This window comes from Panthera onca (assembly GCF_046562875.1).
Source record: "Panthera onca isolate mPanOnc1 chromosome E1 unlocalized genomic scaffold, mPanOnc1 haplotype 2 h2.Chr16_ul_8, whole genome shotgun sequence".
Lineage (NCBI taxonomy): Eukaryota > Metazoa > Chordata > Mammalia > Carnivora > Felidae > Panthera > Panthera onca.
Genome location: NW_027675822.1, coordinates 353,505 through 381,392, shown reverse-complemented (window position 1 = coordinate 381,392; position 27,888 = coordinate 353,505). Strand labels below are relative to the sequence as shown.

General features: G+C 47.5%; 2 pseudogenes; one reads left to right on the top strand and one right to left on the bottom strand.

Moving 5' to 3' along the window:
• Positions 1-3,805: 3,805 nt before the first annotated feature.
• Positions 3,806-27,551, bottom strand: LOC144615237 (integrin beta-3-like; annotated as a pseudogene).
• On the top strand, positions 14,998-15,152 carry LOC144615239 (U2 spliceosomal RNA; annotated as a pseudogene).
• Positions 27,552-27,888: the final 337 nt, after the last annotated feature.

Here is a 27,888-nt window from a genome sequence, read left to right as displayed (position 1 = left end):
GGAATGTCTATAACAGTTACCCTATCTGTCCTGCCATTTTAATTGGTTGTTGCAGGAAGAGAGCATTATAGCTTTTTCCTTTAGTTCACAGGACTTCAGATTAAGAGGCACTATACTCAAGTAGCCAAATGTAAGGAACTATATCCAAGAAGACTCCTCTGCCCCAGGACCTATTTAGAGGACAAGACTCTGGACTTTGAGTGAATGCTATAATGAGATAAGACCCGGGGTCCTTGGGAAGGGGGAGCACTTGTTGCAAGTGAGGGAACTAGGAATAAGGAGTGACCAGAGGGTGGACTGTGGCAGTTTTGAACTATGTCCACAAGTTCTTTGGTGTATTAGTTTCTTGTTACTGTAACAACTTACCACAAACTTCAACAACAATGTATTACATTTCTGGAGGTCAGAAGTCCAAAATTGGCCTTACAAAGGCTGCATTTCTGGAGGCTCTAAAGGAAAATCTACTCCTTCCCTTTTCCCGCTTCTAGAGGCTTCTGCATCCCTTGACTCGTGGCAACCTCACACTGACCTGTTTCCATCATTACATTTCCTATTCTCACTCTGACCCCCTTATGATTGTATTAAGGCTATCCACATAATCCATGAAATTTCCCTGTTTCTGCCCTTAATTACATCAGCAAAATTCTTCATTCCATGCCAGGTAACATATCCGCTGGTTCTGGGGATTAGAACATGGGTGCCTTTGGGAGAGGGGGATGGGCAGGGGCAACAATTTTATCTACCAGGGCGCTCATACCTTCAAGAAGTGGCATCTAGGTTCATGAGTTCTAGCCCCGCGTCAGGCTCTGTGCGGACAGCTCAGAGCCTGGAGCCTGCTTCAGATTCTGTGTCTCCCTCTCTCTCTTTCTGCCCCTTCCCCACTCATACTCTGTCTCTGTCTCTCTCTCTCTCAAAGCGTAAACATTTAAAACAATTTAAAAAAAAAAAGTGGCATCTGGTCCACGCTTCTTGCATGTGGACTAGTTGTAGCGGGCTGCTTAACAACGAATAGAGTATGGTGGAAATGCTGACGTGACACGTACAAAACTACGTCACAAGAGATATTGCAGCTTCCTCCTGGCTCTCTCTTGGCTTCCGCACTTTGGGAGAAGCCAGCTAACATGCCGCAAAAACTGCAAGATCGCGTTTGTGGTTTTAAGCTGCTAAATCGTGGGGTAATTTATTATGCAGCAATAGATAACTACCACAATCCCTCAGGTCCCATCCTGTTCCGTGAGGTCTGCTTAAGTTCTAGCTATTGTCTCTACAGTCGGCCTACCTGAAGAAGGAAGGGGAGAGGGGAGGCATGCTCCCTTCTTAAATGGCACGCGATGGAAGTGGTATGAACCTCTTCCATTCACATCTGTCTACAAGATGGACAGGGCAGCCTAGGAGAAGCTTGGAGACATAGTATCTATTCCAGGCAGCCATGTGTCCAACGGGAAATTAGGAGTTCTGACTATGTGAGAAGAGGAAAACACATATGGGGGCACAATTAGCAACCTCTGTCACAATGGGGGATTATAAGGGTCAGGAGAAGCAAAGTTGAGCATAGATCCATTAACATTTTTCCTAACCAATCTCTTCATTGGCCACCGAATGATATTTACACACCCAGCACTGTGATCTCTCCAAAGAAATCATGCCAATTGTATGAGTCACAGGAAAACCCAACTAATAGAAAAAAAAAAAAAAAAACCCACAATGAATTGCGAAATTTTTTTTTTCTTACAAAGCTCTTTTCAGGGACACTGATAAAGAATTTACTGTGGAGATTTTGCCTGAAGGCTGTTAAATCTCCTAAATGTTGCTTTCTAAATGCTTCTATTCTGTGAGCATTCTCCCGTGTATTGTCAGAAAATACACAGCTGATGGAAAATGTCTTCTCTGTGCAAAAGTTTAGAGAGACAGCACTATGGCAGCAATCGCAAGGAACACAATCATGTTAACTGACCTATAATTTTCTTTTCACATGCTAACTATTCTTGGATAGTCTCATTAAGTGGATTTTTAAAAAAATTTTTTAAGTTTATTTTTGTGAAAGAGACAGAGCAAGTGGGGGAGGGGCAGAGAGAGGGAGAGAGAGAGAATCCCAAGCAGGCTCTGCACCATCAGCACAGAGCCCAATGTGGGGCTCAAACTCACAAACTGTGAGATCATGACCTAAGCCAAAACCGAGTCGGACACTTAACCGACTGGGCCATCCAGGCGCCCCTTAAAATTTAACAATATAGATAACCCCAATCACAAGCATTTAAAACTGCCTGTGTGCTTTAGTCAAACTACAAACTATCAGAAATAGATATTTCAAGAAATATGTTACAAAACCAAATAGAAATTATTTTTCAACAAGCATTAAATGGTTTTCTTGCACAGCATATGTTACTGTTTCCTTACATCAGTGTGAAAAATGAAAATTATAGTTGCACTATAATTCCAAGGCAACTTGCTTGTAATTGATCCCGGTGGTCATTACATGGCTGTCACTATAGAGTTCAGACTACACAGGCCAAGAGTTAGGGGATTACAAATATGATTTGATATATAGCTTTTCATTTCATTTTCACATAAAGTCCTCCATTTTACCCAGATATGTAGTCATCAGTTACCATGAAGTAAATAAAACACAGTGTACCTACAAAATTTCACCATAAAAGGTCTCAGTGTGTGTTCACATAATCCTTTTATGACGTCATGCACCGTCATGTTTTTTAAAAATGCACGTTATTTAAGGAATGGAAGACCCAAAGGCAAAGATGATGAGTGTGCCATAAAGTACTTCAACCCCACACTGTCAATGCTCAATACATTTTAAATAGCAAAAAGTGAAGTTGCAAATTCTAGAGTCTTACCCTATAAAGTGATAATGCTAATAATTTCGATATTCATCCCATCTCCTGTGAATTAAAGGTTTTCTTAGATGCCTGCCAAGTATCCTGTTAGTTGGGTTTCTTTCCCTGTGATTTTGATCTAGTACTTCTTTTAGTTTTTCATGGGAATTTGTGGCTGTGAGGGAACCAGAAGCCTCTGATCACTTAATTTGGAAAATGGATCAAAAGTGCATTTTCATTTTGTGTGGGTAGATATTTGGTTCTCTTAATATACCCGCCAAGCTGTATTCATAATCTTTTAGTAACTGAGATGATTTAACTGCAAACTTAGTAAGCCAGAAGGACAGGTAAGTGACTTCTTAAGTCAGTGGTTCTCAAACTTGAGTAAGCAGCAGAATCACAGGGAGGGCTTTGCTGAAACAGAACACCGGGCCCGGCCCCATCTCAGATTTTCTGAGTTAGTAGCCCTGGGGCGTGGCCTGTGCATTTTTATTCCTAACAACTTCCCAGGTGATATGGAGGCTGCTGGTCCTCAAACCACATTTTGAGACCCAATTCCTTAAATAAAAGTTGGGCATTTTTCCCCCTAAAGCTGGGCATTTAAATGATCCTGTCAATAATCTGCCATCAAGCCTTTATTGTACTGATTTATGCCTCCTGCAAACAAAACCTAGGCCAAACTGACAGTCTGTTCTATTGAGATTGCACAAGTTCCTAAAAAATCCCCAATTAAAAGACAAAAAACTCCAACTCTTAGAACAGCAATAACCTACTCAGTTTGAAAACATTATGAAAGTCTAAAGAAACGCTCTGGGTTCTGGAGTAAACTTCAGTCCCCGTGGTGGTCATCATTTGGTTACATTTGGAAACAGGCTTGTTCTAAAATAATCATTTTTGAGGCGATGACATTTACTCTTTTCACCCAAAGAAAACAGAAATAACAACACAGGAAGAACTGGGCAGCCTTAGGTCAATTCTTTTTGGAAAGCACATTTAATTTACTGTTGCACAATTCAAACAGAGGGGGTGGTTAGGAAGTCAGGAAGGCACTTAAGTCATTTCAACCAGGAATACCTAACAAAGAGAGGGATCTTGAAATCATGGATGGTCTAGGAATATCTGAGAGAGAAAGAAGGGATTCGTTATGTGACAACTTGTCAGGAGCATCCCAAGCTTCCCATTACTATCCACACACCCTGAGACTGAACATACATTCTCTCCAGATGAGCTGAGCACAAATAAATAACTTCTTTGGGCTGTGCTGATACCAAAATACTATTTAGATGTTCACCCTACGTGATGCCCAAACTGACTGCCATTTGCTGTCTTGCGAACGCAGCTACAGGTTCTCCCCGCATACAAAGAGTATTGGTCTTTTTTTTTTTTTAATCTTTATTTATTTTTGAGAGAGCGTGAACAGAGAAGGAACAGAGAGAGAGGGAGACACAGAATCCGAAGCAGGCTCCAGGCTCTGAGCTGTCAGCACAGAGACTGATGTGGGGCTGGAACTCACGAAATGTGAGTTCATGACCTCAGCCAAAGTCAAACACCCAACTGAACCACCCGGCGCCTTTTTAAAGCCTAGGAGTCTCTTTCCAGAAGCTCAAAGAGTCCTACTGATTTTTTCATCCTTTAAATATATGTTCTTCCTCCTTTGATATAGTGTCTTCATATAAACCATCTTATCTAAAGAAAAGGTCCAACTACTGCTTTAATGGACTCTTGTCTCAGTAGCCAAAGGGTATAGTTAGGTTCTAAACTTCTGGGATTCATTATCGACCCTCCCCTCCCCCATTTACCCCTCTACTGTACTACCATCCCTTTCAGTAAAGAGTAATCCATGGGTGAGACAAGGCTCAGTCATTTGCCCTACTCCTAATTCCAAGGCTTATTCTCAGTGTTAACACACGAATACAGAATACACATTTCAGCTACTTCTTAATGGATTCCTCTCCCTTATATGTGGATGCAAACGTGTGCAAAGTGAGCTAAGGAATAATAAACTAAGTGGAGCTTAAGTGCTACATTAGGAAATGTGACTGCTAACAAACATTGGAGAAGGGGCTCTAAGAGAGGACAGAATGAGGCTTTTTCATTGAGAAAGGTGATGTGGAATGACATCTGCTCTTGCAAAAGCTGGTCTCTCAGATCTCCCAACTTAACAAAAAAAGTAGTATCAACATCTCATGGAATCTTGACTGTATGTCTGATGCCACAGTAAATCCCAGCATCTCAGATTATCAATATTGAAAGACACCTTCCAGACTGGCTGGTCCAAACTATCATTTTTCAAACTAGAAAACTGAGCCCCGAAGGGAAGGAAGAGAGGCTTGCCTTAATTAAGGGTAAAACTTCCTCAGCTGCAACAATGAGGCCAGGACTTACATTTTCTGATCGTCAGACCACTGTCTATAGCTCTTTCCTTTTTCTTGATGAATGGGGGGTGAGGGTGGTTGTTAATGTTTAGACCAATGTGAACACCAAGGAAGCAACTGCTAGGAGAAAAGAACCACTTGTACCCCTCCTGCTCAGAATGGCCCAGCATGCCCGTGGGGCCATCCCCACAGGCTCCCAGGATGAGAGAGCCCCTACAGATCCAGCAAATGGGCAGCAACTCCCTATGAATGATGCCAAGTGGGAGGGTCTGTATCCATCCCAAGTCTATGTGGGGTTGTTTGTTTGTTTTTAAATATGCTCCTTCCTCCTCAAATAAAACTACAAAATATAATGCAAATGTGTTTCTGTACATGTTCCTTTAGATTAAGCAAGCCTCATCATGGTTTCAGGTGACCCAATGAGAAAAATAAAATAAAATTGCACTTGTGGCCTCTCAGATTAAAGACTGAGTTAAAATGAGGTTGCCCAGCCCGTAGGAGAATAGGCCACACACGCTGATACAACTGGCCCATCATTCTAAATGTGGCACATATGCCCAGCAGACTCAGAGACCCATGGGAATGATTCCTTCACAAGACAGCCAAGAGGTAGATAAGTGCAATCAGCCCCATGGATGGATGTAGCACACAGAAGCACCAGATTGGGTGTAGGGGCGGGGGGGTGCCTTGGACAAGGGGCAGAGGGCCTGAAGGGTGGGGCCAGATCTCTGGCTCTCATCACAGCACTCTCCCTGGGAGGAAAAGCGTCCGGTCATGAAAGAAATTCCCAGTATGTAGCAAATGTCTACAGCAGTGAGAGTGTAGACGTAGCAGGTAAAGAGGTGATGCTGGTCTAAGGGTAACACGCGTCCTCCAATCGAACTTCTAGGGTGGGGTGCCAAGGAGACAAATGTGAAGGGTGATGATTATGAACTGGGGGACTCTGGCACATTCATCCAGGCCATGCATGACCCCTGAGTGGCCTTCCCATCCTCACTCCCAACAGAATTGCTGGCAAGGGCTCCCCTTGTGAGAGAACCATACTGGATTGAGGGGACAGCAAAAGACATAGGCAACTCCGATGGCTGCTCTTGCTTCTGATTTCTCCGTCAGCCTGAGGGAAGGCAAAGGAGATCAAAGTCCAGATGACACGACAAGGCTGCGGAGCCCAGCATTTGCTATCAGAGCTGCTGAGCGTCGGACCCAAGAACCGTCAACTCAAGGCAGAGTCAAGGCCCCTTCCTCTGGAACGAGAGGCTCAGCCCTGCCCTTCTCTTCGGGAGAAATGGCCGGAAAAGGAAAGCTGGCTTCTCAGTGAGGTAATGAACAGTACCTGCTCAGCTACGTGGGTCACCCTAAGGTTAAGCAGGAAGGATCCCTGAAGGAGGCATTCTGCGGACAAAGGCTGAGGAGCTCCACGTGTCTGGACACACCTCAAGTTTTAAATTACACACTCCCCCACATGCAGCACACTCACGCGCACACACGCACAGAGACCCACACCTCCACATACTGACATTCTTGTAACCCACCCCACTCCCAGCCCCCGATCCTGCCCCACGGATTTCGTTCCCTGTAAACATGACAGCAGATGTGTCCACAATTCTGGGACAGCCTGACAGTGAACTGAGGATGACTGCTTGTCATTAAGTGCCCCGGTAGGTGATGTTGGTGAAGGTGGATGTGGCCTCTTTATACAGTGGGTTGTTGGCCTGCGGAGAGAACAGAAATGTGTCTTACAGTGAATTCCTCAATTCTTCCCTGCCCTCAATGATTACATTTCGCCTGAAGAGTTTACCCAAGACACCTTTCTCCGGGCTACACCATCCATGAATCGCTTAATGCTCATTGTAACCCCATATTCGCTCCTGAGATGGGAGTGGGTAGGAAATAAGAGGAGAGAGAAAGTGGAATGCCATTGTGCTGCTGTTTCGAAGGGGTTGAATTCAACCCATTACTTTTTGGTGATCCCCAAACACCTCAGTACCACTTGTAGCCAGTATCTATTTCCTGCTTCTCTCCTGAACTCTCTCTTTTGCCCTTCTCCAATTTTTTTTTTCTTTTGTTGTGACTATGCTGGCGGATGCGGGCAGAGACGAGAAATGTAGCAGGTGGTAGCTGAAACAGAGAGGATAGCTTTCACTCAAAATAATTTTAATTTGTTCTCATCTCATCCTTCCAAGCGCTACCCACTGTCATGTTAGCAGGAAAAAATAAGACCCTCACTGGGTTGCCCAAATTATTTTCTAACAAAAAGTGATAAATCCCATAAGATCTGGCCGTCTTTAGGAGTCCCATTTCAAGAAATACAACACATTCTCATGTGCCGCTGAGATTCCAGATTTCTACACTGTACGAACAGAAACATCTCAAGTTTCTTGGGACCCTTGAGTACCAAGGCCTGAGGTGACCATCAAATGAGAACAAACTTTCAGCCTCCCGCTAGACATTCATGGACTCAAACAGCCATTTTGGAAGGTCCAGAAAAAAAAGTCAGAATGTGGAAGATGAGCCAAAGGAGAACAGAGCAAAATTAAGTATATAGAAAGTTCTCAATAGATGCTTGATTGAATGCAATCAGAATAAATTGCAGAGAGGATATGTTTTAAGAGGCTGGCCCAAAGAGTCATTTCTATCATAACTTGATTCTCTCCCACAATTGGGCAAGCTGTTGAACGTCTCTGTGCTCAGTTTTCTTATCTACAAACTGGCAATAATAACGTTCCCCACCCCCCATCATTTGTCCTGTCTTCCTCAATTAGAGAATATGTTTCCTTTTGATTATGTCAGTGTCCAGAGCAGAGCTGGGCCCTACCTGTACTCAGTCAGTTCTCACCTATGGGACCTATGGTCACTGTGTGGCAGTGAGAGACTCAGGTGGTTTTCAGGAATAATAAAGACAACAGGACCATCTCCCAATTTCCACAACAGAGACTAACTGGGAAATTATGGTGCTGGCTGAACCTGGCTCCCCTAAGTACCTACTATTTCCAGTTGAGGCTCTCAAACCAATGACTTAAGAAAATGCCCAGCCCCGACTCTTACTGTGTCCCATTTTGCTCTGGCTCGCTCTTCCTCAAATTTAGCAAACTCCTTCCGGTCATGGATGGTGATGAGGAGCTTCCAGATGAGCAGAGTAGCAAGGCCGATGAGCAAAATGGCCCCCATCACTGAGAGTAGGACCACCAGGATGTCAGGACCCTTGGGACACTCTGTCAGGAGAGAGCACAGAGCAGGGACGTTGTAAAGGCAACCTGACCAAGTAAGAAATTACTAGAAATCTCTCTGAGGGAAACAGGGCTTACAAAATAAATCAAAATTTTTAAAGGGGGGGGGGAGCACCAATATTTAAGACAGCAATAATCTGTCCTGAGTAGTTTAAATTAGAGGTCATAAGCAGGTCACCCCCGGTAGAATCTAACCTACTCAAGTGTTTATTAAAAAGTTGATTTTATGTTAACTCTACTGGATTTAAAACAAAAGCTTGATTAAATTTTTATTTTGTTGGCAGCATGGAATAAGCAGGAGATTATCCCCCTAAAACTTCAGATTCTTCTTCTTCCCTTTAAAAACATGAATAAATAGAGGCGCCTGGGTGGCTCAGTCGGTTGAGCGTCTGACTTCGGCTCAGGTCATGATCTCACACTTTGTGGGTTCGAGCCCCGCATCAGGCTCTGTGCTGACTGCTTGCTCAGAGCCTGGAGCCTGCTTCAGATTCTGTGTCTCCTTCTCTCTCTGCCCCTCCCCTGCTCACGCTTTGTCTCACTCTGTTTCTCAAAAATAAATAAAAGTAAAAAAAAATTTTTTAAACATAAATAAAAAGGTCTGGAAACACTGCACCCACAGGGCAGCTCTGGTTAGATGTGAGTAGCTGCTGTCCCCTTTAGATGGGACACATTTTCTAGTTTGCCAGACTTGTCACCACCCTCTTTTCTCCACTAAACAGAGGCAACATGTTAACTTGTCATGGAGGCTGTGCTACTGTGGGTTCTGGAGCTAGACCGCCAGGGTTCGAATCCTGGCTGACAACTTACTTTGCTATGTGACCTTTGATAAACTATTTAACCTTTCTGGGTGTCTGTTTCCTATCTCTCCATGTTTAAAATGCAGAAAGTAATAGCACTGAATTCCAAAACTTATGAAGCATAGTTAAGTTAAATATATACTTTTAAAAATTGTTTTTAACGTTTATTTATTTTTGAGAGAGACAGAGCATGTATGGGGGAGGGGCAGAGAGACAGGGAGACACAGAATCCGAAGCAGGCTCCGGACTCCGAGCTGCCAGCACAGAGCCCAACGCGGGGCTCGATCTCACGAACTGTGAGATCATGACCTGAGCTGAAGTCGAACACCCACTGCGCCACCCAGGCACCCCAACTTATTTATTTTTTTAAGGATTATTTCTTTTTTAGAGAGAGAGAGAGAGAGAGTGCGCATGAGTGGGGGAGGAGCAGAGAGAGAGGGAGACACAGAATTTGAAGCAGGATCCAGGCTCTGAGCTGTCAGCACAGAGCCCAATAGGGGCTTGAACCCACGAACTGCAAGGTCGTGAGCTGAGCTGAAGTAGGACGCCTAACCAACTGAGCCACCCAGGCATCGGGCTCCATGCTGATCATGAAGCCTGCTTGGGACTCTCTCTCCCTCTCTCTCTGCCCCTCTCCCCAACTCGTGCATGCTCTCTCTCTCTCTCTCTCTCTCTCTCTCTCTCCCTCCCACAAAATAAATATTTAAAAAAAAAGAAACCTGTAAAAATAAACAAATAAGTTAAATATATTTAAAGAACTCAGAACACTGCCTAGCACAGACTCAGTGCTCAATAACTATCAGCTACCATTATTACTCGTGTTCTTGTTACACCTGTTTTCACTAATTTATTTACCTAGCTCCTTAGGCATTTGTATTTGTTTCTCTGGTTTGGATATGTACATCTCTGAGGGCTGGGAACCTAATGTCCTTGTTAGCACAGAGACCAGGAAGCCTGCCAACCCAGACAATATTTTGGGTTCCTTCCCAAAATATTTCGTCATCTTTAATCCTAACCCTATTGAAAGCCGACTTCCTGTTCAACCCTAGTCAACAACCAACACAGACAGAGGTGCATCACCCCTCTGAAGACCAAGCTGACTGTGCTCTGCAGAGCTCTGCTTCCCATAAACCACAGGTGTCTGATGGGTGACCTCACTCCAGTAACTTCTCAGGTGTTATGTAATTAGGTGTTTGAATATACGGGTATTGATGGGTCTGGAGAGGTGGTCATGCCTACTTTCCACACTGTCTCCCACCTTCTTCTCTAAACATACACCCTATGCTCACCACACATGACCCAAAAACAACCACCGATGCAGACCCAAGCTGGCTATTTCCCAAGCTACCAAATTATAACCTGTCTATAATTAAAGGAGCATCTGGAGAGAGGCTGTGAGGTTCCAGTGTCTGAGTTCCCAGGAGTGAAGGGCACCAGCTCTTCCGGGAACAACAATTATGAATTCTTGGGAAGAGAGGGCTGACCCTCAAACCTCAGAGTGAAATCTCTTCAATTCTGCATGTCAGTATGGGCAGGACAAGTAGAATGTCAAGAGGTCTTCAGGCAAAAACATCTATTAAGCATTTGTCCTGAAAGGAGTAGATGGCAGGATTCCCGGAAGAAGATGATGAGATCAGCTAGTCTCTAGAGAGCTCTCTCAGCCACGGTGATGAGGACCCATCGTGGAGACCCAAGGTCAGGAAAGACTGGGCAGGGCTGGCAGGTTTGACAAAAGCACAGGAAATCCAGTTAAACTTGAATTTCAGATAAACAATAATTTTTCAGCCTAAGTAGGTACTAAATGTTGAATGGGACATATTGTATTCGACGAGGCAACTCTATCTGGGAGTGATAAGGACCCAGCTCAGCGGAGCCCACTCCACATAGTAGGCTGAACACCACCCAGTCAAGGCCAAGCCCTTTGGCAGTGCTGTCTCTACTGCCTTGCAGTGGCCCAGCCCTTCAGGGAGACCATCCGCAAAGGCATGAGTTGGGGAAGAGAATGAGAATAATCCCCTCCTATGCTCTGGGACCTCAGATGACACATTCTGCACAAAGCCAGAACCCCTGAAAATAGTTGGGGGCGGTAGGTGAGAAGAGAGGTCAAATTCAGAATTCCAGGGCAACAAGATAGGGAATATGGGTCTGGGGTCCCATCTCCTCATGTGGAGGATGGAATCTACATCAGAAAAGCTACTCCACCCCCCACCCTGGGGGGTTATTTGTACCAGCTCAGGTTATCACCATCTTTCTGCCCCATAATTCCAAGTAGTGGATTCCATCTAAGAATATCAAGCCAAAAGATTTTGGTGTTACAGCAGAAGCACCTGCAAGGATTGTTATAGCAGAGATGAAGTAACGTTAAACCCCAAAGCAAGAACGTACTGCCCTTCAAAAATGAGAAAGCACAAAGGTGCAAATAGGGCGGGTGTGGAAAAATCCATGAAACGTGTTAACACAGGTGGGCGGGAAAGTGTGAGGGGTCATGGCCAAATAATCCACATGTGCTCCCCCACAGATACATACCCAGACTCTGCCCTCTCCCCTTCCCATGTCAGCTTTCCCTTGAGTCGCTAAATAAAATTAAGGTCATACCCTTTCCTTTACCTTCCTTCTCCCTTCTGAAGGGTGAGAGCCCTGGGAAAGGCAGGTGAACAATATCACGGTAGGGGGCGCCATGCTCTCCGGTACCCATGCAGCCAGCAACACCCTGGCTGACCCGGATGTAGTAGAGCTTCTTTCCACTGTCACCCGCTTCCTTCTCCAAGCAGCCAAAGTTCTCCGAGCAGGTTATCAACATGTATGCAAGCCTGCCTGTCAACTCGAATAATCAGTCCTAGTAACTCATTCAAAACCCGTTTACTAAGTATCTTCTCTGTAGATGACTGAGCCAAGTATGGAGATATAACGATAGATAAGACAGATGGTTCGTGTGTTCGTGGGGCACGTGATCTACTGAGGGAGATGGGTGATTAAAGAAGCAAGTTAATGGTGGAATGAAGGCCCATCTAAGGGAAACACAGCTGCTCTGGGACTCAAACAGGAGCACCCAACCGAATCAGAAGAAAGGATGATGGAGGAGGTCTGAGAAGGCTCACTAGGGGAAGTGATGTGTCCAAAGCAGAGGCACTCAAATATTGGGGCGTCTCACAACTGCCAGGAGCACTATTCAAGAACACAGAGGCTGGGGACACCTGGGTGGCTCAGTCGGTTAAGTGTCTGACTTTGGCTCAGGTCATGATCTCACAGTTCATGGGTTCGAGCCCTGCGTTGGGCTCAGAGCCTGGAGCCTGCTTCGGATTCTGTGTCTCCCTCTCCCTCTGCCCCTCCCATCTTTCTCTCGACTCGTGCTCCATCTTTCTCTCAAAAAATGAATGAACATTTAAAAATGTAATAAAAAATCAAATAAAAAGAACATAGAGGCTCATGGAAGCAGCATGGGGCTCAGGACTCTCGATTTTTTAGCAAGGGGAACATAGAAAAGTTGGAGACCCACTTTCCTAAAGCAGGGGCCAGCAAGCTATTGTCTGGGAGCCAAATGTGGCTTGCCACCTGTCTTTCTAAATATACTTAGGCTTGTGCATTAAATATAGACTATGGCTGCCTTCCTGTTACAATGGCAGAGTAGTCATGGCAGAGACCACAAGGCCCACAAAGCCTAAAATATTTATTTTGAGACAGAGAAAGCACGAGTGGGTGAGGGGCAGAGAGAGAGAGAGAGAGAGAGAGAGAGAATCCCAAGCAGGCTCCACACTGTCAGTGCGGAGCACAATGTGGGGCTCAAACCGATGAACCATGAGATCATGACCTGAGCTGAAATCAGGAGTCACACACCTAACCAACTGAGCCACCCAGGTGCCGCCAAAGCCTAAAATATTTAACCCCTGGCCCTGAACAGAAAGTGTTTGCTGGACCCTGGTCTGAAGGAGGATTTGAAGAAATTTCTACAGCTGTAGGAATCAACTGACGAGCAACCAACTGACTTAGTCTCTGCCTTCAGACATTGTTCCTTCACTCATAGAAGCTCCTGTCTACCCCCCGCCTTGGCACAGCCCTTGTCCCTCAGCAGTATCACTATCAATTTACATGTCCCTCTCCCCCTGGCCTGTGAGTGCCACATCTGCTTGATTTATTGTTATATTCCCAGCACCTAGTCTACTGGCTGATATACAATAAGTACTCGAAAATATTTTCTAGTGATTCATCGCTTCGTCTGTTGTGTAAGAGAAAGGAAGGAGACGGGGGTGGTAAGGGGAAGAGAGCTAATCTACTACACTGGATGGCGACAAACCTGTGGTTGGTCTGTGTATGACGGATGAGCTCCTCCTGCTTCCAGAAGGCTGTGAGAGCAAGCACTATCTTTTCAGTGCTCAGAACACCTTGGCTTGGTGCCTCAAAGCCAGTACTGTGTCTCATGGTGACCCTGGTAAGGTCAACACCTCAAAGCATCAGGCCTTCCTCTGAAGCAGCGAACAGGTTGCCCTTGGCAACCACCTGACCTTAAGTGGAGCGGATGCTGAAGAGTCCCAGACTTTAAATTCCTCACTTCTTAATACTGTCACCTCAAAAAAATGCCAGGATGTATTTTGTCCCTTCGTGGGATCCATATCTACCTTCTTCCTTTCCTTACTCACCTTCTTTTTCTGCCTCCTCAATTAGCAAGTCACTTTCTCACAAAGATTGGTATTTAAATATCTCCCACCCCCAGATGACAGGCCCTAACTTACCACTTGTAAGGTAGTCTTAACTTGGCTGTTCTGTGTAAGAGGCGTAATGGGTGGAAATTGCTGCCTAACGTGGCTCTCCCTCTCCCTATAGGTGCAGTGTCAGGGGCCCTGGCGGTTCACGTACCTGGCTCCTCTACCACATAGAGAATGGACTTTCCACTGGAGTCTTCATAGTACTGGAATCTGACAACACAGTCATCTTCATTCTTGTACGTGCAGTTCACTGCATCCTTGCCAGTATCCTCTGAGGAAGGGGAAAATATGGGAGAGTGAAAAACAAGGCAATTCCTGGAAGACGGGGCCATCCCCAAACCCCAGTCATGGGACTTCTGAGAAAGTATGCAACAGGAAACCCTATGCCTGACATTAGGCAAGATGCCTAGACTTGAGATGGCTGTTGTGCCTGGCAATTGCCTCTAGATGACCCTCGCTGCTGAATTTTGTCCCTCCCAGACCCTTTTTGGTTCGTATTCCTTCCCTTGGAAGGGACATGACAGAACACATGACACAGTGTGATTCAAAGCCTGGCTCTACCACCTGTCAGCTGCGTAATATTGGGGAAGTTACTTGACCTCATTGGCTCTTTCTTCATCTATGAAAGGAAAAGGATAACCCACCTCACAACACTGGTAGAGAACTAAATGATGTCAAGTGAACAGTACCTAATAGAGAAGGGTGTTCCCTTCCCTCTCTTTCCTTTCCCTCCTGGCTCAACTATTCTCAATAGTTTGTTGGCAAAGCCCTTACATTTCTTCCGTTTCTGCGTCTGATCCAGTGTTCCTCTCCAGAGCCAGCCTCTCTTCTCTGACTCCCATCACTTTTTTGTAGGCTTCACCCCTTCTAATTCTGAAGCCTCTTATTCTGACAGGGAAACTATAGGTGCCCCTCTATCATTTGCACCACGTCCTATAGTGATGCAACCAGACAGGTAAAACTGACACACGATGATGTTAAGCAAATGCACCAAGATCACAACACAAGTACGTGATGGAACAGAACTAAAACAGGAGTCTCAGAGCACACCAGACTTGAACTCAATGATTGTTTCTCGGCCTTTTGGCTAAGATCAAGTGTAGTATCAGACTTGAACTCAATGAGCCGCCCGAAAACTAGTGGTATAAGAGTACAGTGGAAAGAGTAAGGATTTCCAGATTCATTCTAAGCTTAACTTGTTCGGGCAAGTTATGTAGCTTTCCTGAGATTCAGTTTCCTCATCTGCAAAATGAAGATAACAACAGTACCACAGTTCTACTCTACTAGGTGGCTGAGAAAAAGACAAGATCATGTGTATGAAAAGATACTTGCCTAACTTTTATAAGTTACACAATTCCATACAAACAAGCATTTATCTTTATGATTATCATGGCACGGGGGTGGGGGTAAGAGAAATACTTTCAACTAACCTGAGATTCCCCTCTGGTCTAGGTAATAAAAACATCTCACATCTCTCTCAGCAGTCTTGCCCGCCTGAGCTAATCACAGCATACCGATTCTCCTCAGGAGGAAAAGCCGTCTCTTCAAACTCAATCCCCAAATCATGCCCCTCACCCCCCCCCCCACCAGCCCCACTTCTGATATTAGCCAAAGGATCCAGAGAGCTGACCCTTTTCTGTAACACCCCAAGCCAGAAGCCGACTGACTGGCTGTGTCTCACTGTGGCTCTCACTGAAAACATGTTTCCTGCCTTCGTGAGAGACAGCTATCTCAGGAGAGATTGCCATCTCCCTAGACCAACCAATGCCTAGCTGACCCAGATAACATCAGATGTGCTGACAGCAACAAAGATTATCCCCTTTTTGGTCAAGGTGAAATTCAAACTACAGGGGCGCCTGGGTGGCGCAGTCGGTTAAGCGTCCGACTTCAGCCAGGTCACGATCTCACGGTCCGTGAGTTCGAGCCCTGCGTCAGGCTCTGGGCTGATGGCTCAGAGCCTGGAGCCTGTTTCCGATTCTGTGTCTCCCTCTCTCTCTGTCCCTCCCCCGTTCATGCTCTGTCTCTCTCTGTCCCAAAAATAAATAAACGTTGAAAAAAAAAAAAAAATTAAAAAAAAAAAAAAAAAAAAAAAAGAAATTCAAACTACAATGACTGCAGGCAAGAGTTTTGCTCACCACTGTATTTTTATCTGTCTTATTCTAGGAAGGGCTCCAGAGAGCCAAAAAAGGCTACAGCATTATGATTTTAGCTAAAATCCATAAGGGTGAAGGTTTCCCTCCAAACCAGCAGAGCAGTATGCCTGGGCATTGCTGAACACTCTCAGTTAAGTAAACTCAGTAAATGGTTACTAGCCTCCTAAACTGACATCACCTAGCCTAGGTTTCTTCATCCGTAAAATGGGATGCATTGTCTTCCTCTCCCTGGGGAGGTCAAGTTAGGGTTGATTTCTACATACTTTAAAAGTTATCTGTAGGGTCTTGCTGAGTCTGTGGGTGCCGGGAAGCAGCAGAATGGGGAGGGACTGTGGAACAAATTAGCAGAGGGCACAAGAGGACTCAGGGAAGCTGGCCTTTATTAAGTGCCTAGTGTGCATCAGGTCTGTACAACATGCCTTTGAGGCAGGGATTACTCTTCCATTTTACTGATGAGACATAGACACGTTTTGGGATCAACTGAAAACTTCAGCAGCCGCATATGTGCACAATTCTAAGACATGCTGAGCTTACTGAGCTCCTTCACAGGCTCAATCTCATCACGACAGTAACGGCTGCAGGTATTTTCTTTATGTAGGTCTCCTCGGTCAAATTTCTTACACTCCACACACTTCCTAAAAGAGAGACGACACAGAGATTAAGACAAGGGAGGAGAGGGACGCCTGGGTGGCTCAGTCAGTTAAGCATCCGACTTCGGCTCAGGTCATGATCTCGCCGTCTTCGAGTTCGAGCCCTGTGAGTTTGAGCCCTGCGTCAGGCTCTGCGCTGACAGCTCAGAGTCTGGAGTCTGTTTGAGATTCTATGTGTCCCTCTCTCTGCCCCTCCCCAATTGCACTCTGTCTCTCTCTCTCTCTCTCAAAAATAAACAAAAAAGACGAGAGAGGAGCAAACCTACGTGTGTGTCAGTCCAGCTCTGACATCCACACACCAGAAAGCTGCCCCACCTTGGAAAACAAACACCGAAACAAAAACCCCTGTAAGACAATTCTGGGGGACCCAGAGGGTCGGGTCTGGAGTTCAGGGGTGGGAGTTCCTCCTCACCCAGAGGCAGAGCCTGGCAGGCAGAAGGCCCCAGTCCCCTCATTAAACTTCTTCATGTCCCATCCGAGAGTGTGACAGGAGGTAAGGCGTGTGCCACTTCGAGGAGCCTTAAAGGCAGAACCGGTCATGTAATCTGGGGACCCAGCACAAAAGAAGATGTCAGGCCCCTTGTTCAAAAATCCCTAAGCATTACAAGACAGTGCCAGCAGAGCGGTAAACCAAGCATGGGGCCCTTCTAAGCACAGGGCTCTGTACAAATGCACAGGTTGCATGCCTATGAGCCCAGCCCTGCTGAAAGTGGCAAGAGAAATGGCAGGAGCTTCCCCTGACCCCAGATGAGTGGAGTTTGTACTAGCGAACATCTCCTGTTTCACAGAATCCTTCATAACTCCAGCCCAACTCTCCCACACGATCGGAACATGAGAACGTTCCCCAGAAGTTCCCTGGTTTAGCCTTCCTCCCAACTCAGGGATTCAGGATGCCATCCCAGGAGAGGGGTTTCTCCAACTGGAGTCCAGCGGGTGCTACTTTGGCCCCTGCATGGTTGGCTCTCCCTCCCTCTTTGCCCAAACTTTTCCGTGGGAAGAGGAAAGCTAGCCTCTTAGCTGCAGCGGATGCCTCCTCCTGAAGCTTTGGTGAGTAAGAACCTGGAGGGTTGGGGATTCTAGCCTGGGGGACCCCCTCCCTCCTTCTAGCACCCGACTGGCTCCAACTCACTTCTCTGCCCACTCACTTCTTAAAGGTGCAGGCGTCAGGGCAGGTGGGGCACTTCTCACAGGTGTCCCCGTAGGAGCCGGGCTGGATGCACTTGCAGCTGCCGCACTTACACTCGCCCCGGCCGCTGCACAGCAGCCCGTTGCTGGACATGCAGGTGTCGGTGCGCGTGGTACAGTTGCAGTAGAAGCCGGTCCAGTCGGAGTCACACAGACAGTCCCCACAGCTGCACTGGCCGTGACCTGAAAGCACACAGCCCGAGGGGGCGGGCAGCAGGTGAGGGGCCCCAACCCGTGGCTCAGCCTGCTCTCCAGCTTTACCCTCATCCACCCTCCTCCCACGGCCACTCATTAACACCCCACGGAAGCGTCACCACCTTCTATCCTTCTAGCCTCATGCTGCTAGCTCTGCCTTGACGCCCTTTCGTCCTGTGATCGCTACCAAACTCCCACTTACCTTTCGAAGCTCAACTCAAAAGTTCCTTCCCCTCCATAACTTTTTCTGACCTCCCCGGAGCAAATTGTCTACTACGTGTTCTCCCAGCACTTACATATGCCTCTATTTTAACCCTCATGACCAGCCCATTTGCTTGCCTATCTGTTTCTCTTTCTAGATTTTGAGCTCCACAGTGAGAGAGGACATATCAATTTGTCCGTCGGCAGGGATTAGCGTAATGTCTGAAATACAGTAGGCATGCAATTAATGTTTCTTTATCCATTTATGCAACAAATATTTATTGAGCTCACACTGGGCACTGGAGATTCGGCAGTGAATGAGACAGGAAAGGTCCCTATTACCGTGGAGCTTGTGTCCTAGTTAAGTTCCTGGGTAGGGTGCCTGGTGGCTCAGTTGGTTAAGCATCTGACTCTTGATTTCAGCTCAGGTCATGATCTCACGGTTTGGTTAGTGAGGTCAAGCCCTGCATCAGGCTCTGGGCTGACAGCCTGGAGCCTGCTTGGGATTCTCTCTCTCCCTCTCTCTCTCTCACACACAAAATAAGTAAATAAACATTAAAAAAGAAAAAAAAATCCTGGGAACCACACACACATTCACCAGCATGTGCCCTGTGTTGTATCATCACAGTACTGCAGAGAGCCATCAGCCCTAGTAGGAAAGACCTACTCACTTTACTGCATGAATGTAGGAATGGGAAAGAGAGATTGGGGTAGGGGGTAGATTGGTTAAATGCAGGTGTTAACTCTCAGTGCTACATCCCCCTAATCACTTAACAAGGCTTGAAAACTTGGCTCTCCCAAACTCAGAAGAAAGGGTGACTCATTCTCAAGGATTCCGAATCAGGAAGAAGTGGATGAATAATAAAAATCTGACTGTTAATCAGAGGAAAGGCAGGGAGCCAAGGGGAAGTAACCTCAACGGGTCTCAAAATCATGTCACTGTGTGAGCGGATGGGCCCCAAGATGGTGGAGGAGAGCGAGGTGCATAGGCTCAAACAGACACTAGCTGGCATCTTCTGCTCCCCAGGGACCCCAGTGGGTCTGACTAGAGGCCCTTGGTCAATGAGTCTCTCTGCCAGTGATCCTAGCACCATCCTCTATTCAAGACTCAGACACACCTTTGCTGCCTTGGAAAGAGATGTCTGCTTCTTTCTGGATGGCAAACATAAGGTCAGCTGCCCCAGCTCCAAATATCTGGAGAGTAGAGCCCGCTCCACCCGGAGGCAAAGGGAATGGTCTTGTGTAACCTTTGTCCACCAGTCATTGGCCCAGGTCTGAGGGCAAGACAGCTCCTGTCAGCTGAAGATAATTCCAAGGAAGGGGCAGCTGTGAGCCATTATCAGCAGCCCTAACAGCAGCTGGAGGGGCCCCACAGTGTCTACTACAAGCAGCTTTCAGTGATGGCTCCCGAACAGGGAAAGGCAGACGCCACAGAGGTCTGGCAGCACCCGGAGGCCTCCGCCTCCTCAGAAACCCTTGTCCCATAGTGTTTCCTTTGTGAGGCCAAACAAAGTAACCTTTGAGAAGATGGTCTGCCAGGCCAGCCACGGAGCGAGGCTGGAAGTAGAGTGGCGGGCCGGAGCCGGCAGGCCGAGCCCGAGCCCTGGCAGGGTCAGCCCTCAGAAGGAAGCTACAGTGCGGTAATGTCACAGGACTGGCATCCCTCCAGCAAAAGGGTGGCTGAGCCTGGGTTCACAGCAAAGTCAGAGGAGGAGGGTGAGAAATGAAGAGAGAGTGTAAGAAAGAGGAGGGAAATAGAAAAGAAGGCAGCAGGGGAGGGGTGGAGATGAGGGAGGGGGAGGGGTAAGGGAGGAGCAAGTATTTTAGGTCAGAGGGAATGACCTCTCCCTATAGAGCGTGACTCCCAGGCCGATGTCAGCCCCACTCCTCCCTGCCTTATGAGCCGACCCTTTGTCTGACATCCTACTTCCTCCATGAAGCCACCCAGGCCTCCTCTGTTCACACTGGGTCTCTCTCCAGGAGACTCCTATAACATTCCCCAGGGACAACTCACTTCTTTTCTTTAATTTTTTAAAAATGTTTTATTTATTTTTGAGAGACAGAGTGAGAGTGGGTGGAGGGGCAGAGAGAGGGGAAGACACAGAATCGGAAGCAGGCTCCAGGCTCTGAGCTGTCAACACAGAGCCCAACGCGGGGCTCAAACTCACAAACCACGAGATCATGACCTGAGCCGAAGTTGGACGCTTAACCAACTGAGCCACCGAGGCGCCCCAAGGACGCCTCACTTCTAAGATCTGGCACGTTCTGCCTCATGTTGTGAATTATCCTCAGGTAAGTTAATTAAGGGCAAAACTGTCTTATTCATGCCTCCCTATCCCACAACACTACAGCACAGAACCTGGCTCAGGGGTGTCTGATCAATCTATGCTCATGGATGTCCCTCGGGGAGAAGGATGAGTCCCTCGGGGAGTCCCTCGGGGAGAAGGATGCACTCCCTGATGTTTCCGAAGGAAGTGCTGATAACAGATGACCACAAAAGACCATGCCTCCAGCGGGGAGGGGGAAGGCCAGAGGCTGGGGAAATGGCTAAGTCATAGCATGCCCCCCTCGTGAGCCACTGCTTGCAGCAAAGAACAGACCAGGCCAGCAGCCCAGGGAAGAGACAATGGTGAACTGGTCTACAAACTGAGTGGTCAGGAATCACGCATGCCCCCTGTTCACCCGTGTGGACTGAGCGCCTGGCACAGAACAGGTGCTCAATAAGTGTGTGTCCCTGAGCATCCGTCACTGGGGAGTGTGACGGCAGCACCACAGGATCCAGACCTGCAGCCAGTAGGCACACAACACCCGGGCTGGCAGTGGGGGAGGGAGGCCTCTGAGCTGCTGCCTGGGGTTCCCTCCTGAATTGGGTGGAGCGCATTGCTGACGAGCTGTGCTTGCACCAGTGAGAGGCAGGAAGCAGGCTGCTGAACCCGATGGCTTTGTTTCGCAGCATCGGTGGGGCCAGCAGCTGAAGGAAACACACTCTGCCCTCGGTCCCTCCCACCCTGCCTCATACCAGACCAGGAACCAGGAGGCTTGGAGGACAAGTGGCCCTCCCTCTGTCCCTGGTGCCCCCAAGGGGCTATCTGTAGGCCTCACGTAGGACAACCCTCTTCCCCTCAGCCCCACCCTACTCCCCGTGGTCTCCCACATCAAACTTACCATTCCTTTTGGTACTCTGAATATGATGTAAGTACTATTCACTAGTAAAATGAGCTGAAATGCCTCCCTCACCCTCTAATTCAAACTGCTGTTGGGGGGTCCGTGCCTGATCTCTTTCTCCCCTAATCTCCCTGCTACCATTTTTTTCCAATCTCTGTCAAATTTTGCTGACATGAATAAAGGAAACAATGTTGTAGATAATAAAAAGAAGTCTTTTTTATGTGACTTGGGCATGTTTTAGAATGACATAGATTTATGGGGCACCTGGGTGGCTCAGTCAGTTAAGCCTCCGACTTCAGCTCAGGTCATGATCTTAAGGTTTGTGAGTTCGAGCCCCATGTCGGGCTCTGTGCTGACAGCTTAGAACCTGGAGCCCACTTCGGATTCTGTGTCTCCCTCTCTCTCTCTCTCTCTGCCCCTCCCTCACTCATGCTCTGTCTCTGTCTCTCTCTCTCTCTCTCAAGAATAAATAAACATTAAAAAAAATTTTTTAAGTTTTTTTAGAATCAAATTGTTTTTTTAACATTTCTTATTGAGAGACAGAGACAGAGCATGGGCACAGGAGGAGCAAAGAGAGAGGGAGACACAGAATCTGAAGCAGGCTCCAGGCTCTGAGCAGTCAGCACAGAGCCTGACGCAGGGCTGAAACTCACAAACTGCAAGATCATGACCCGAGCTGAAGTAGGATGCTTAACCAACTGAGCCACCAGGTGCCCCCTTTTTAATTTTTTTTTAAAAGAATGACATAGATTTACCTTTCTAATCAAGTTTTCATATACATATATATATATATACATATATATATATAAATTTTAAAGTTTATTTATTTGAGAGAGAGAGCGAGCTCAAGCAGGAGAGGGGCAGAGAGAGAGGGAGAGAGAATCCTAAGCAAGCTCCACAGTGTCAGGGAGGAGCCCATCGTGGGGCTTAAACTCACAAACCCTGAGATTGTGACCTGAGCCGAAATCAAGAGTCAGTTAACCATCTGAACCACACTGGCAGCCCTTTCTAATCAAGCTTTCTTAAAGGCAGATGTTAAAGTGAACATCTGGTTGGATTAGTTCGGCTCCTTTAAGCCCCATTGCAAAGGAAGCCAATCTCCGCCATAGATTTGATCACCAAAGAAGCCAATTATAATCTGTGTTAATTAACCACACAATACACCCATAAACCAATCCTAAACAACTTGCAAATGTCTTTGATCTCTCTGTCACAAGAGGAATCAAGCCTCAGAGACCATAATCCAGCGAAAACCTATCCCCAGTGCCCCAGGAACTACTCAGGCTGCCTAGTTGCCTCTGCAAGTATTGTCAGCACATACAGACGACATTCACATTAGTTCCACTTGGTCTAGCTGGGGAAGTAGCCTAGGAGCAGTCTTTAGGGCAAGGAAAGACCAGGTTGAGATTTTCCGTGGGCCTCAAGACTTTACTGAATTTTGTAATGAGAAGGACAAAAAGTATCCTGCAGGTAGAAGGAGCCAAAATCGTAACCCCCAGTTTGCAGGCTGGGCCTCTCAATGGCAATCCTTTCCCATGTCTGTGCTGTCCAGCATGCCACGAGCCACGTGGAGCTCCTGAGCAACAGAGGAAATGAATTTTTCATTTTTCATTTATTTTTTACATTTTTTTAAGTTCATTTGAGAGAGAGGAAAAAAAAAAAAACCTCCAATGGGGGAGGGGCAGAGAGAGAGAGAGAATCCCAAGCGGGCTCTATGCAGTCAACACCCTGGCAGTGCAGTCAGAGCTTTAACCTACTGAGCCACCCAAGCGCCCCTCATTTTTCATTTAACTTAAATTTATTTAAATTTTATTTAAGTTATAATTCAATGTGACTAATTTACAAATAAATAGCCACACGGGGCTACTATATCTGACAGCACAGATCTAGAATCCAAAACGTTATAGTGCCAATAGCGATAACAAAATAGTGCCAGCATGTAAAAAGAGCTTATGATTTTCCACTCATTGTTCCGAGTGTATTGGCTGTTAAACGTGCTCCATTGCCTTGCTTTTTTACTATTTTCCAAGTCTTGTCATGAAAAGACAAATTCATGTAAAATAATTACTACCAACTTTACTACGCATTCTGATACCATGCAGTTTCCGAATCTGTAACTACTAAAAATCTAATTACCAGCAGCCAGAGATTTTTTTTTTTAACCTAAAAAGGGAGTTGTTCCGCATCCTTGAAATGATCAAGAGCCAGTGATTTAAAGTATTAGCAGGATGGCAGGTGGAAGAAAAGAAAATAACGGTCTTCACCTTCAGGCTCCCCCACTCGTTCCCATGCTCCAGGAGAGCAGAGGCTCCCTTCCGCTGTGTACCCCAGGAGCAAGGACGCGGGGAGCAGAGCGGAATTACAGAGAACCTCCTTCCTGTCTTCTGCCGTTGGAGTGGAAGGACCATCCACTCGGCTCTGCCTGCTGGGCCTTCCTGTGCCCACCTAAGCCCCGGCCTAAGTTTCCAGAGGCTGTGGATGTGCGAGCGAGCGTGCGCGGGTACAGGGGCGGGAGGGTGTGCAGTTTCACTCACCTGAGCACATCTCCCCCTTATAGCGGACGCAGGAGAAGTCATCACACTCGCAGTACTTGCCCGTGATCTTGCCAAAGTCACTGCTGTGGCAGACGCACTGGCCACACAGGCACTCGCCCCGCTGGCTGCAGGCGGGCTGGCCCTCCCGGGGGCTGCACTCTTCCTGCTGCGAGGGGCGGTAGTCCTCTTCGGAGCACTCGCACTGGGACCCCAGCCACCCGGCCCGCAGCGGCACACCCCACACTCAAAGGTCCCGTTGCCATTGTTGCAGCGGCGGCTGTAAGGCTCAGCATGGGCCTGGCACGCACAGTCACAGTCGAAGGTGACCTGAACGGTGAGGCTGTCTTTGAAGCCTACAGGCTTGATGGTGAAGGACTTCTCCCTCTCCTGCGGGCAGCCTCGCACCTTGGCCTCAATGCTGAAGCTCACCTGGGTGGAAAGGAAGACCGCATTCAAACACAGGCGCACCCTGTTATCACTCCAGCCCTGGAGGGAAAGAAGCCCCGCCCTGCCCCGCCCTGCCCCGCCCTGCCCTGCCCGGGAATATCCAAACTGGGTGTCTCATCCCCCAGCAACCTGGAGTTCCTCAGCCTCCAAATGACCAAGGTCTGCAAAGCAAAAAGAAAAGCCTGGGGACAGTTGTCCAGTTGTATCTGGTTGGGTGCACAGACATAATTTACAGTCAGGAGAGAGGTTGGTTTTGGTTTTTTTTATATATATATCTATTTTTTGGGAGACTGCAAGTGGGGGAAGGGCAGAGAGAAGGACAGAGGATCTGAAGCAGGCTCTGCGCTGACAGACTGACAGCAGTGAGCCTGAGGTGGGGCTCGAACTCACGAACTACAAGATTATGACCTGAGCTGAAGTTGGATGCTCAACCAACTGAGCCACCCAGGTGCCCCTGGATATGTGTGTGTGTGTGTGTGTGTGTGTGTGTGTGTTTTAATTCCACCTGTGAAATAAGCCAGCTCAAGCAGAACAGAACCTGTGATCTTATAAAAATTCTTCTCTGGCCAATGAAGCCAGCTGGACTGATTATACACAAGGTCAGTCAGCCAGACACACAAAGCACTATATGGCACCACACGATGCCACACAGTGACCAAAGGCTCAGGATCTACTGTTTAATTTCCATATAGTACATCATCACTTGTGCAGTCAAACACCTTTCCGGCCAATATTTCTTAGACAGGATATGTGCACATGTTCTAGAATATAGATAGGTGTACGGACAGATGGATGGACCTAGATACAGAAATGATAGAGATACAGGTGATACCGGTGATAGAGATATAGCTATCCCCCTTTCTGCTTCCCTCCCTCTTCACCAACCCCTCCCCCCATCGGCAGAAGCAGAAGAGAACCAGTAAGGAAAGAAAGCCATAGAGGCCACAGAGGGACCTGAGAGGCAAAATGAACATTTGCGTTCTGGAAGTCTATGACAGTGGGTATTTGGTATTTTTGCCTGTTCCATTTGCTGTTGAATCTCCAGCAGCGAATGATGCCTGGCACAAAGTTGGCGCTCAGCAACTATCGGTAGATGTGACTGCCGTTTCACATTGTAGAGGAAAGACAGGTATTACCTTAGGGGAGGCTGGAGACTGGGCCAAAGGTAAGAAATATTTTCATTTGCAATCAGCTGTGCATAAACAAACAGAGGTAAGCTAAACGCAAGTTTTTTAAAGATCTCCACGTAGCGGAGAAGTTTAGACAACAGGAGTCAGAGGAAAAGGTTGGCAGCTCCGTTATATCCAACTTGTAATGACCTTCGGGAAGAAGGTGCAGGGGAGGAATGGAAGGGTGCCCACAGACGCTCAGGGGCAAAGGCCAGGGCCAGAGCTGAAGCTTCAGCCCCTGCCCAGCCCAGCCCACCTCACCGTGTCTCCAATCTTGAGTCCGACACAAGACTTGAGCCCAGGGATGACCTCGTTGTTGAGACAGGTGGCGTTGAAGGATAGAGACAGCTCCTCGGGGAGGTCCCGCACTTCCAGCTCTACTTTAGAGCGGATTTTCTGAGCAGAAAGGGGGCAAAAGAAGGTTAAGGAGATGAGCCGAGAGGAAGTAGACAGGAACCAATTCCACCCCAAGTAAAATACCAGGTGGCCATGGACTCACCGCGGCAGTGCTGGGTGCTGGGGTTTGCTTAGAAGCTGCCAGAGGAGAGCATCCTTAGGAGCCTATTTCTTACAATATTTCCTGCCCAAGGTCTGCTCCTCTCTCTCTCTCTGTGCCCCCTGGTGTCTAGTTGAATCTGGGTAAAATCTAAACCAGCCACACCCTCCTGCAAGCCTCAGAGACATGCAAAAAGGGAGGGCTAGCACTGGTCACCTTGGATAGTAGCTTTTTTTACCTAATTTTTAACCAACCTCATCTTCCCCTTGGCTCAGCTCCCTCTTCTCTCTATTGTTGGAGCCCTATCCCTCACCCTGTCCTTCCTCATCACCACCCCCAACCTCTCTTTCCTTTCCACCTTCTCTAAGCTCTTCCACCCACTGCTCCTGACACTCCCTGGCAATTCTTTCTGAGCCATTTCCCTCTCAGAAGGCTGCATTCCTCCCAGTGCTGGCCACCAGCCAGCCTCTAGAAGAATAAGAGGAAGGCAGTGAAGGCTGCATCGTGGACTCACATCCAGGACTCCAAAATCTGCGTTCCCTCCTGGGGAATGCCGAGTGAGGTGGATTCTTAGCAGACCCAACCCCAGTGCGAGACACTTACCCCATAAGCATCAACAATGAGCTGAAGGACGTTGCTGGAATTGGCAGACAGAACCCCCACTGTCGTCCCTGGGATGAGCTCGCTATAGTTCTAGAAGGTAAGACAGAGAGATGTACAAGGCTGACTAAATGAAGAGGGTGATCTCAAAAGCCCTCCCCAAATCAGAATGAGGGTCTTGAAACGAAGATTGAGGGAAGGATGGGATATTTTACTTGTCACTTCCAGGAACAAACCTAGCAGTTTTGCAGCCCTGAGAAAAATTATAAAGAACTTCTCACACCCCTCTCCCCCAATAAATTACTCCCCTCCAGCACCACAAACACCAACACACCCATCCCGTGAGGTTCAAGGTTGGAGGAGAGAGACCATAAAAAGGAGCCATTTGCCCCTGGGAATAGGCTGGAGGAGGGGCTTTCCTGGTTGGGAAGCATGGCCCGTGCTAGTGTGCCTGGGTTCCCAGAGACGGCTCCACCCAATACAGACCCCACTCCCGAAATCCCTGAAGGCACAGTCACCTGGTAGAGACTGACTACATTTTCCGTTACAGCAAAGATCAAATTGATGTTTTTCTGGGATAGCTTCTCGGTCATCAGCCCCAGAGAGGGATACTCCTGTAAAATGGGAGGATGTGGAAGTCAGTTAAGAATTCACCTGAATTCTACACCTTAGAACTTGGCTGATTTGGGCTGTGGCCCAGACGGTGGTGGTGCTGAAACCTTTTCACGCCATGATCAGTGTGAGGCAATGGACTAAGTGGCAACGCAAACCCAGTTGTGAACTCCAGGGACAGATGAAGAGGCAAAGGCTGGTCAAAGCCAAGCATCTCAGGGCACCTGGCTGGCTCAGTTGGTTGAGTGTCTGACTCTTGATTTTGGCTTAGGTCATGATCTCACAGTTCATGAGACTGATCCCCGCATCAGGCTCTGCACTGACAGCGTGGAGCCTACTTGGGATTCTCGCTCCCTCCCTCCCTCTCTGCCCCTCCCTGCACACTGCGTGTGCTCTCTCTTTCTCTCAAAATAAATAAATAAACATTAAAGAGAACCCAGGCAGCTCAGTTGGTTGACGGGGTCATGATCTCACGGTTTGTGAGTTGAAGGCCCTCATCAGGCTTGCTGCTGTCTGCACAGAGCCCACTTCTGATCCTCTGTCTCCGTCTT